The sequence below is a fragment of the Poecile atricapillus genome, chromosome 3, assembly GCF_030490865.1.
Source record: "Poecile atricapillus isolate bPoeAtr1 chromosome 3, bPoeAtr1.hap1, whole genome shotgun sequence".
In the NCBI taxonomy this organism is placed as follows: Eukaryota; Metazoa; Chordata; class Aves; order Passeriformes; family Paridae; genus Poecile; species Poecile atricapillus.
The window spans coordinates 111932873-111945246 of NC_081251.1; the positions used below are offsets into that span (position 1 = coordinate 111932873).

At 39.8% G+C, this 12374-nt stretch overlaps 1 protein-coding gene across 3 annotated transcripts in view; it reads right to left on the reverse strand.

The window, feature by feature from the left end:
• The window catches only part of PLCB4 (phospholipase C beta 4), a 185830-nt gene that overhangs the window by 119138 nt on the left and 54318 nt on the right, over window positions 1-12374 (reverse strand). Inside the window, exon 3 of one of the 3 annotated variants that reach the window (XM_058834151.1) lies at window positions 1187-1254. The exons of the other annotated variants lie outside the window; for them this stretch is intronic. The gene's annotated coding sequence lies outside the window, so the exon portion shown is untranslated. The remainder of the gene's footprint in view (window positions 1-1186; window positions 1255-12374) is intronic. 3 annotated transcript variants of the gene reach the window in all.

Sequence of the window (12374 nt, forward strand, 5' to 3'; positions counted from 1 at the left end):
AGAGGCATTAAGGAGCAAGACATCCAGAGGTGTACCACAAGGAATTACCTACCTATGGGGATAGTTACTTTTCATTGGGCTTGAATAATTGGATTTTTTGGATGAAAAACAAGTATTTCTAGGTGTGGGTCACTGATTCCAGTATCTGTTAACAGTCTGAAGGCTTTGCAGCAGTTCCATCGGTTGCTAATGTTGCGGTGACACTCATCCATGGCAACAGAGTTCAGAATTCAATCATGAAGAAGTCTCCCATTTAGTGAGAACAAGAACTAGATGGAGCATTTTGCTGAGCTTTTTGTTGGCCTGGGTTTGCCATGACGATTATTAAGGCTGGCATGGGCCAAACCAGAGCTAAAAAGGCTTTGTTAAGCTGCCCTTTGGGAGTGCTTCTGAGATCCTAGAGCTGCCTAGGCAGCCTTGCTGTACAGAATCAGTTTCTAATTGCTACTCCCCAAAGTTCCTCTTCACAAGCTCATTTATGTATCACCACCCCTGACTGTTCCCTCACAGAATGAGCAGGTTCTAATTGTGGAAATAATGCCACTATCTCCAAATTTACCAAACAGGCTTCCCAGCAGCATCACACATGCCCCACACGCTTCAGTTGCTCCCCACTGTTCCCCAAGGTGTTTCTTTTGGGTCTTGGCTGTCTTAAGCCATTGCATCAGGTAACAAAGGCTTCAGTGGCACTCCCAGCTCCCTGACCTCCCCTCCAACACCAGCAAGTTGTTCCTGGCTCTGCAATAGACAGGATACTCCAGCAGTGATTACATCACAGTACAAAAAAATGGCTTTCCCTTTGTTCTTAAGGACAAAATTGGCTCCTGATGAGGTTCAGAGCCTGACATTTCTACAGAAAGCAGTGCAAACGGTGGTAGGCTGACATTATAAAACATTGTAAGCCGATACTGCTGTGAAACATGTAAGATCTACAAACTACATGCTGAAGTAAATCACTTTGATACTCAGAAAGTTTCATCATACCAATTACAAATAATACATGAAGTATATTATATATGAATATGTTCCTGTATATATGTATGTGCACACACACAATTGCTTGAAAGCCATACAAAAGTGGACTGGGAGTTTAAATTGAGGCACTGGGAGAGGGAGAGGCTCCATAAGCAGCACTTTTGCAAATGCTACTCAACTGTGATTTCTAGTTCATGAGTGAGCAACTTACAAAGGAGTTCTGGACTGGGTGGATAAACAGTGGTCTAATTAGACTGATGTGCTGGGAAACTCTTCCTTCTGTGAAGCAACAAAACAAGATGGTCAGTATGAGACCTGCTGTTATCTGCTAGATCTCGCTACTGCAAAAACACCCCGCCCACAGTCCACAAAAGTATGGTATCCAGACAAACACTTCAGAACAGGATCTGGTTTCACCACTGCTAAATCCTTCATGGGAAATGTTTTGCACAGAGAAGGATGGGCTGTAGCTGGGAGTGTTGGAAGCTCTGGATGAAGCATCCCATTCCCCACTGCACCACGCCAGGACAGCTTTTAACATTCATAAAGCATCCTGAATGATTAATAACCATCACAAAGGAGCAGCTGAACAGTGCTGCCACATTTATATCTTTCCAGAATAAATGCTAGCTGATTTTAATTGTGTTTCATGTCTTCCTTAGAAGAGCAACATAAACTTGGGAAGATTTCACTCTAGAATGAGCAACAGACAAGCTCCAGTTGCACGGGAGTGCTGTCACAAGAGTACAGCATGAGAGCTACAAAATACAAGGATAATGATCCCCCTGCACATCCATTCCCTACAGTTTCTAAACATCCCACCTGCCACCTGGCCAGGCTTCACTCTGTTGCAGCTCAGACATTCAGCAAAGACATGTTAGTACCACTGTCAGGCCACATGCCATTCTGTCTGGCATTGTGCCAAAACAGAGCCAAAGTTATTCCACATCCCAAAGAGCTCATGGGAAGTGCTGCCACAGATACAGCTAAACTGGAGGCTCCTTGGAAGCAGTGAGGAAATACTTCCTGCATAAAAGCCTCCAAACTGGGCCTTCCTCACAGAAAAGAGACTTTATATGAGGCACTGAAGAAGAATAATGAGGCAGCTCATCAGGTGTTGTGGTGGCATCTGTCGCTGCAAAAGGCCACAAAAAGAGTATAAAGGTCTTGAGTGGAGAATGGGAAAAATGAACAACAAAGGGTTGAGCCCTGGACTGGTCAGGGGTGAGAGTATGTTACTTATTAACCAGAGAAACAGAGCAAGGGCGACAGGAATCACAGTGAAGAGCCTTGGAAGTACAAAAGGAAAGCTGATGTTTGATGTACAAGGAGCCAGGAGATACAGAGGCTAAAACCCACAAAACCATTTCAATTTGGTGAAAGTAAGACTGAAATGATCAAGGCAAGTTTGCTGCAGTAACAGGAACATAACAATTAGATGTGTGCATGGATAAGAAGACTTTTCCAGCAGATGTTACCCATCTGCCATGCAATCCCCACACGCAGCAGTCTTCAGTCTGCGACCCAAAGAGAGCTGAGTAACTAATAAAATTGTCACTCAGAGAAGTGTCCTGGGGATGCTCACAGCACTTACACTAAATCATGGGCAAGAGGAAAGAAGCAGGGAAGTCTGGGGAGACTAAGGAGGACAATGAAGGTGCTGAAGTCCAAGAGTGCACAAAAGATGGAAACAGCTGTTTGCTGCGTGTGTGAGTTTAAGAGAAAACTGGAGATTAAACATCAAGTGCACCAACAGCAGATGGAGCTGTAAGATAGTAGGAAAAAAATAACTTTTAAAGGTCCAATTAAAATAGCAGTTCTGAAAATGAAGGCATAAACCCCTTCCTTAATGTAAAGTCAGGACAGACAACCCACCAGAGCTGAGTTTGTAGGAGTATGACAGCCATACCATGTCAGCAGAAGGAGCTGCAACATCTTGTCACTCTTTTTCCTGCCCTTAGATAAGACAACACTGTCCATGGCTAGCACAGGTTAAATCCCTGCCAGCTTGCTGCCAACCATCTGCCAAAATCAGCCAGGCACAAGGCAAACACAAACCCAACCTGATTTAACAATCTCACAGAGGGGTTACTCACATTCTCCATGCTTTGCGTTCTGCACTACATTCCAACACCTCCTGAAAATTTTTCACAGAAGCACAGACAAAAATTTTATACCATTTTCTGGGTTCTTTATTTAAAAATGGAATTAGTTATCAGAAGCCTGTTTATCCCTGGAAAGAACAAGCAATACTTTGAAATAAGGGCTGAGGAACACTAGTGATGTATAAAAAGATCTGCAGAGACAACTGGTATCACTCATTTCCATGGACTTCACCAACACAAGCCCTACCTCATACCCAGATTCCAAACAAAGCTGGACAAACTCTAATAACTCCAGGTGGAAATATGAATCTTACTTGAATCTTTTCTGTAAACAGGAAAAAACTAAACTTTGGTCCTGCATAAAATGGATTCCTGTATTAGGCAACATGCAGCAAGTCTGTCAAGCATAAGAACAGCTTCATTTGTCAGGGATCTAAGAACTGTTCTATGACAAGATTTGACATCTCATTCTTCTGTGAACATCCTCTGAAGAAGAAAGTTCAGGTTTTTATGAAATTAAGACACAAAAATGGAATAGCCTTCTAGCCTTGTTCACTGAAGAAAGACCCCAGTAACAATCCTGTGAGAACAAGCAACAAAAGGGACATTTTATATAAACTTTAGTTCTTTTTTCCTCCCACAACTTTACAAATCATCTCCAGTCACCTTTTTACAAGGAAAGAACTGAACCTCCAATGTAACACTGCAAATCTTTGTGGAGCAAGACCACACACATGATGAAGCGACATTATCAGAGATATTTTTCAGAGACTTGGAAAACAGCCTATGTCCAAAAGCTTAATGGCTGGTCTCAGCAGTCAGCCTGATAAAAGATATCATCTGCTTAACTAAAAAATAAAAAATAATTATAGTATATAAATATTATATATATATTTATATAGTCTATTTACTATTTTGGTATTTGCATATATAAATATTTATATATATATTTTATATATAAGCAGGGGCTTGACAACATTTACTAATAATTCACAAGAGGTGGCACTGAAGCCTAATTCTATCACATGGTGCTAATTGGAGTCCAGGGCCTCCTTAAGCTATCAAATGGATTGTCAAATGGGAATTCTGTGCATACTTACAGGATAATACATCAAAGTATATGATTAATTTTATCAACAATAACAGGCTTCAGTATCAGTTTGCAGTCACAGAAATGAGCGTACAATCACACAGCTGGCCTGCTGCACATCAGGCAATCCATTTCTCTTAGTTTTGTGAAGCTGAGCTTTAAACCATGTTGTGTAATTTATAAATCACCATTTTCACACTGAAACCTGCTGATTACACCAAGCATGCCAGGACTCAGTTAATTTCCAGACACAATGGAAACCACAGAATGGTTCTCAGGCCCTTCAGACTATTAAGATATTTGCTAATTAGTTGCTACTTGATAGTAATGTATAGCTAGATGGAAATTACAACATGGAAGAGCTGTTTAAGTCCTTTGTTATTTAAAACAATTTTACTTGTTACCTTTTTCAAATCAGCATCATAGCAAAGCCAGAAATGGCACCAACAATCATGAAAAGAAAAACAAAAATCTACAATTGCCAGACACTGTTTCCAGTGTGACAGGCGAGTACCAGAGGGGATGAGACAGCACAGGATCCATCCCCACTCCCACCTGAGCACGGATTGCACTCCAGCTACCCACCCTGACAGGCACAGAATAAATCCCCTCTCACCATTGCTTTGATTCTAATTGTCTACCTAAAGCTAAAGCTGAAGCCAAGTTAAAAATCCATCATGAGCGAGTGCACAGCTGCCCCTGAGATGTCCTGCTCCCACCACAGCCTCTGCACCTGTGCACACAGTGAACCTTGCTCCTGGAGCCTGGGCAGCAAAGAGACCACAACAACAAAGGGGCTCCCTCCACACACAGCAGACACGTGAATGGCACTGCCAGGAAAAGGAACCCCAGAGGGAGGGGATAGCAAACATTTTCTGTTTGTTTCTATAAACTCAAACATTCAACTGCTGTAAGAGAACACAACAAAAAAAAAAATGGAGCAGTATTTAGATCTAGCAACTGCCAAAGCCAACAATACAGAATCTCTCTGGTGCCCAGTGTGGGTAGTCAGCTGTACAGTATGCTAAAAGTTGAAATATTTAATTCTTGCTGTAGCAAAAAAAATAAAATTGTGACTGGAAGCACTGCAGTAGAATTCCAGGCAGAGCAGTCATTTCTGCCTTAATGCAAGGACTGCTAGACCACTTGGAAGATAAATAAGAAGGCCAGCATTCACCTGGGGATACAGCAAAGAGGGAGAGGGAAGAGCAGTACTGTTGTTCATTTCTTGAAGAGTTGTCTTGGTAGGTTTTAGACCACAAAGTGCTTCTGGCCAAATTATGTGGATCAATTCATCCTAATTCTGGCAGCAGGAAGAAGACAGGTTCTTTGAGACATTCCTAAAAATCCCACAGCAAAAAACAGTAGGGAAAGCAGGGGGGGATGTCCATCCAAGTGCAAACACCTGCATTGGTGCCTTCAAACCACATACATGGATCATGCCAGGAACACAGGAATTACACAAGGATCAAAATTAAAGCCGAGCATTGCAATTTCCCAGTGGCAAACACATTTTACAACATCTTTATTTTATTTTAACAGGGGAAAAAACCCCAACCAAGCCCTGCCTCTTTCCTTCTTTTTTCTTATGGGTTCAGTGATTAGGGTTAAGGTTTGGATTGACAAGCAGAAACATGAGCACAGCTGAGGGAATAGCAAACTTAGAAAGCTACGAAAACTTTTCACCCAGAGCAACACAACAGGGACCTGCATCCTCACATTTCTATTTCATGCAGGCCAGAACATTTGTCTTTTTCCTCATTGCTGCCTTATGTGTGCTTTAATTGCATCATGCTAACAAGCAGTTGACATTTTACAACGTGTTGGAACAGGGGATTAATGTTTTAAGGGATGTAAAGGCTGTGATTTCAAGCTGCTTTTGTAAGGAACACTGGTGTCAACAGAGGGTTGTAAGAGGAGCAGTAAAAACCATGTCCAAATTGATGTGGGGAAGAGAGTATTCCAAATTTTGAGATTCTGTATCTGATAAGATTTTGGTTGTGTGTTGAAATGACAGCGTTAGACATCACTCCTCTTTCCCAGAGCACTCAATCTTTTATATTATTTCCTCTGTTCAAGTTGCAACATTAAAGGAAGATTTCCAAATGCACAAAGCCATTTCATGAAAAAAATAAAAATAAAAATCAACATATAACCATAACCCAACTACAAAGATGTGCAGAATGCTCTAACAGAAGTCTATAGTTGCCACAGAAAACAAAAACTTTCTGTAAAACATGCTGTGGTAGAAACAGAGGGAAAAACATAAGAAAATCCTTTGATCACAGCAGTAACCACCTCATTCACCCTGGTGGAACCCACTGTTTGCTTCTGAGGCATCACTGGTTCCTTCCCCAGTGACTCAGGAGGGATAAAAACCTTCCACAGCAGATCAGGGAGACTGAAATCATTGCACCAAAACAATCAGCCAAAACAGGGGATTAAAGCTGGACTGTGCACTCCCTTCTCCACACTCAGAAGGTGCCACCAGGGAGGCCCTCAGACCTTCTCCATGGCTCCCAAGCACAGCAGGGTTCAAGGGATGTCCTTCCCACACAAAGGGAAGTGGGAAAGCACCAGAGCACACAGGGATTTCCTGCAAATGGACCCAAGTTGTGTGCTCAAAAGGTAGAAAATAAATACATGGAATAGAAACTAAGTGTTAAACTCTAGCTGGTCTGTGAGCAGTGAAAACAGAACAGAAATAGGAAATGGAAATTTATTTATACTTGGTGAGGGTAGCATGATCTGGGTACCACAATTCTGTGAAGGACTGCAAATAAAAAATAGCAAGGATAAATACCAAGTGATGATTCCCAAAACTTTCACCTTGTGTTCTTAAGGATTAAACCTGAAACCTGTAAAAGGTGGCCCCAGTATGGCAATTCATGAAGTGTTTTTGTTGGGGACAGTTTGGGAGTATAAAAAGGTTGTGACAACATAATAAAGTCAAGGGAAAATAATATAATCTCAATAAAAGTAGAATATTTTACATTTAGTGTCTCCTTGTTATTTCCTTTTTCTTCATAAAACTCTGATCAAAAAAGATTTTCTTCTCCATATCCTTTTCCACCACTGATATAAATGGAAAAAAGAATAGAGTGACTCTCATTTTAACTCACTTGGAGCATAATAAAGGATTTTGGAGAATTGCACGTGTCCATTTTTGTCCTGTAAAACCTTAGGTGATGATTTATTTAAATCAGCTGTAAGTTTCTTGCTGGCCCAGGGGCTGAAGGGTCAGCAGAGCCAGGAGAATCCACAGTTGTGCATGGACAGGCACATAGTGCTGTCCTATTTATATTTTTATTTTAACTCTGTTGGTCCAAGATGCATCTGTAGCAGCACAGGACTCATGGAACTCACTAAACTTTCTGTTGTTTCTCATTTTAAAAAGCATTCCTGTTGGAGCTTATACATGATAGATGAGCTTTGAATATTTTCACATCATTTGAATGGTAATGGTTTCAGCACTGGAAACTTTATCCAGAGAAAAGTTCATGAACACACACAAATATTCATGATCTCACTATGGTCAAGTGATCCTGGTTTGAACTGGATAAAAACATACAGACATTTAACACAGGACTGGAGTAAAGAAATTCCAATCTTAAAATATCAAGTTCAGCATTTCCAGTGTAAACAATCAAAACTATGATGACATTTTCAGTTTGATGTATTTAGAGATGTTATAGATAATAATACTAAATAAACAGAGGAATAATGTATAAAGGAAATATGCAAACTTGCAGAGATAAGCATATACCTTCATCCAAGTGGTTGGACTACATGAGTAAACAGTTGAAATTTGGATTTCATTTAATAAGATAGTTTTGGCAAAGATTTTAATGCATCACCTAAATCTTCTAATCAATTTCAGTGCATAAATTAAGTCTCACTCAAATTTTACGCTAACACTGTTTCATTTTGTAATTCTTTCTAATAAAACGTCACATAAAACTTCATGGATCATCCTTATTTACAGTGATTTTCTGTGAAGTCTTATATTAAAGATTATTGAAGATTACCCAACACAATTTAAAAAAAGGTAGATTGTCAACTACTTCTTTCTAACTGACAACTGAAAAAGAAAACAAAGGATCAGTCCAAAGCATCCTGTATTGAAATTGTGTTGTCAGTTCACTGTGGTCTAAAAGCAAAGCCTTATACAAGAATTGTACTTAGGACTTCTAGGAAGACCACTTGGAGGTTGTGTAAAGTTGCACCCCAACACAGAAGGGCTTTGATCTTTTCCTCTTGCATATATTTAATCCTGTGATTGTGCTCACTTCTGCAAGGCTTGCCACGGAAAAATTGTAAGGCATACTTTTATACTTTTCAAGTTAAATATGCTATCATTCTGATGAAAAAATTCTCCACTTGAAACAGCTCGACAGCAACAATTTGGGGTTTTATTTTGCTTATAAAAATACAGACAACAGTCTACATAGGCATTTTATAACCTCCTTGAAACCTAAATCTCCTAAAGCTAGGAATAAATTCCTTCCAAAAGAAAGATGCTTCTCTTCAGACATTCTTAGAATTCCCCATGATCATTACTGAACAGAGGGACTATTCATGGTGATCTTATCACTTACTCCCACATATTATATATAGTGCAAAGTCTGCTCCAGTGCAGGCAGGTGGAATGTAAGTGATTTCATCTGGCCTGCATTCGGCCCTCATGGACCTAATTACAAAGCTGGATGGAATGAGCTCAGGGAAAACACATGAAATAATTTACAGTACTGTTATTCTGTAGTTCCAGAGTGCAACAAACCCAGTTGCATCAGTTTGCTTGTTTAAAGCCAACCAAATCTCTCTCTGATCTCTTATGTAGGCCAAAAATTAAAAATACGGAAAAAAAGAAAGCAATGAATTCATATTTGTCATGTTTACAACAGATGGATCGAAAGAGCTTAGAAACCACAGCTGAGCTGCAGAATCACAACCAGCTCTTCAGAGCTCTGAGTTTCCATTGGCCATGCTAAACTGCCCAGCAGGAAATAGTTAATTCTTGTTCACTCTCTGCTTTCCCCCAGACTCCACAAGACTCCAGTGACAACTTGTATTTCTGCTTTTTCCAGGCTGAAATTTCTCCTAAGGATACCTTTCCTTTTTTTGAAGAATATTCCTTATGAATCAGGCAATGAGTATGATTTTGAAATCAATGTGAATTCTATCGCTAACTTAGGAAGAACTAGGATTTAATTCAAAGAATTTAACCATATGCTATTTAACATTATCTGTAATGTAAACTGTGATATGAAATACAGTCTGACTGTTGAAAGAACCAGAAAATTGTCTAGCAGCTTCCTGGTTCACCATATTTCTTAAATTTGTCTGCTATAAACTCAAGCTCACTTTTTTTCAATTCACTACAAAAGAACATTTTTATTAGAAAAATGATAAAACTAAAAGGCATGCAAGTCTAATAAGTTGTTTCACCATGCAAAAACAGGAACATTCCTGTGTATACATTTTCTCCAGTAGTGTACCTGGCTGGTGTCAGGTTGTCAAAATGATTGACTTCATGAAGTCTAGAAATAGGAGTGACAGCAAATTATACACAGAATGGATTTTTTGACACTTTAAAGACAGAGCTGGTTGGCTCAAAGCACCTGACCATGAATATACTGACCCACATGCAAAGAGGCAGAGAGCACAACTCTCCAACCTACACTGGGGAGATGAAAGATGCTTTCAAAGAGTTTTCATAGAGGAGAAAAGGAAACTACCCACAGGACTAGACCTGAGAATCCCATACCAGATATCCAGGGCTTCCTGGTCAGCACGAGACCTCACACAGGCAGCTGAGATTGCCAACGTGATGAGGTTCAGTAGCAGATTTAATCCCAGAGCTATCCCTGGCTGCACAGTGGAGTCTGTCTAGATTTACAGACTCCATGGGATAGCCTTCACTACACCACAGACAGAAATAGTCATTTACAGTGGAAGTTCCTCACAGAGGAACTCACAGCTCTTGGGATATCTCTTCCCATTCACACAAATCTCTGGGGTCTGCTTCCAGTAAATTTTGAACAGGGAATTTTGAAGAGGGGATACACGCTTTGGATGTAAAGTTTCTGTTCTTGACATTTATTAAAAGGTTCTTCAATACCTCATAACTTTTCTGTAGGTATTTGAACCATTCTTCTCATTTTAAGAGCACTGTGAGTCAGTGGAACAGGTTGTCCAGAGAAGCTGTGGTTGCCCCATCCCTGGAAGTGTTTAAGGCCAGGTTGGATAGAGCTCTGATCAACCTGGTCTAGTGGGAGGTTTCTGTGCCCATGGCTGGGGAGCTGGAGCAAGATGATCTTTAAGGTCCTTTCCCACCCAGGCCACTCTATGATTCATTTAACTCCACAGGTTAAATTAATTAAAAAAAAAAAAAAAAAAAAAAAGAGAAAAAAGAAAAAGGTATTTCATTATATTTGACAGCATTTCTGACAGTCTGTGCAGTTTTATGGCAATTTTTTTTCAGTAGTGAAGAGTAAGAATTTGCAGAAAACAAGCCTTTTAAATCCTTCAGTATTCCAATTTTCTACACTGTAATAGGATGTAGCATAAATCTGAGGCAAAGAAAGCCAACAAATCCTCTGCCAAAAAGTCAGAACCTGTTACATGTGCAATCAATTAAAAAGATAATGAAAGCTATTTTCTGACATGTAAGACATCCTCCAACTGCACTTTCAAATTAAAATGGTGTTTTATATGAATCACTGTGTGTTAGGCTAGTTTTGCCTTTATTTGTGTATGTGTACCCATCTTATTTGCAGTGCTACAAAACAGAACTGAATAGACAAATGGTTCACAATTGATTAAAGCAACTCAACTGGTAAATGGTTTATTTCATTTATGTTTTGAAAGGAAAATGTCTCACACGTGCCCCAGCTGCACTCACCATAATTTAACATAAATCATCCAGGCAGCCTCTAAGTCAATGAACCTTTGCTTTTCATCAATTTGCCGTCCCCACCAGCAGCTCCGTGCCATCCATTCATATCACCCATTTCTCCATGCAATCAGCAGCCTTCCACCCATCTACACAAAGCTTTATGTCCCTGCATGACCATGATTTAACCCTTCCCTGTTCATTAGAAAGGCTGCTAATTCAGGAGGATATCACCGACTTAGAATCTGATGCATTTCAAATAAAACAATCACAGTCCCATCATTATAGGGTCAATCTATCCAGCTGCAGGCTCATTTTTATGATTTTATTGCTTTTTTTTCCAATGTCTTGTGCTGTTCCTGCATGCTACTGTGTGAGTGAAAGAAAATTCCACTCTCTGTCACTCCCATAAATGTTCTCCAGTTAAAAATAAATCAGACAAATAAATAACAAAAAATAAAAGTGACCAAGAGTGCAGCCTAACACAGTGGAACTGCTCATAAAGGATGTGCTGACAGGTCCTAAGTGACTGAATGCATAAAAGAGACCTTAAAAATAATGTTAACCCCGCTGAAGGTAATAATCTGTATTTCACTGGGCGTTTTGTTTTCTGCCATTTCAATTTCAGCATATTAATGTCCAGGAGTGCTTGAAACAACCTTATAATCTTTGAGATACCTCAGATATTCTGAAGGATGTAAAAAGAATCTGATAACAAGGAAAGTGTCATAAATGTTAAAATACTTTTTCAAAGAAGTTAAATATTCCTTTGCTGCTTCCATTTCTCAAATATTTTAGTTTTTTCTACCCTGAGGCCTAACCTGCAGTGGAAGATTGATTTACCTTAGCTCTATCAGTTTTGCATCATTGAGATACAAAGAACATATCCTGTTGTAGAGTAAATAAATCAATTTTTACTAAGATGGCTGCTTTCACCCTTGGGCTTGTACTGGTTCAACTACATTAGCCATGATAAAGTGGCAAAATAAGTAAACGTGTTACAACAGTGACTGGCAAAATCAGAACCAACACACTGAATTCAGGTGAGAGCTGAATCCTAACTATCAAAACCTACTGAAACGAAATTTGAAAGAATGTTTCTTATCCAAACAAGCCTTGAGTTGCACAAAGCAATGCATTGAACCATTAATTATATAAATGCGTGCTTGGATGAATAAAGGTTTGCTTGTTTGTTTACCCCAGTGTTGAGCCACTTCAAGCACAGCTCCTGACGCTGCAGGATGGACAGACGGACACGACACACCCACAGCAAAGGCAGAGCTCTGGTGGTGCTGCTCTCCCTGTGGGA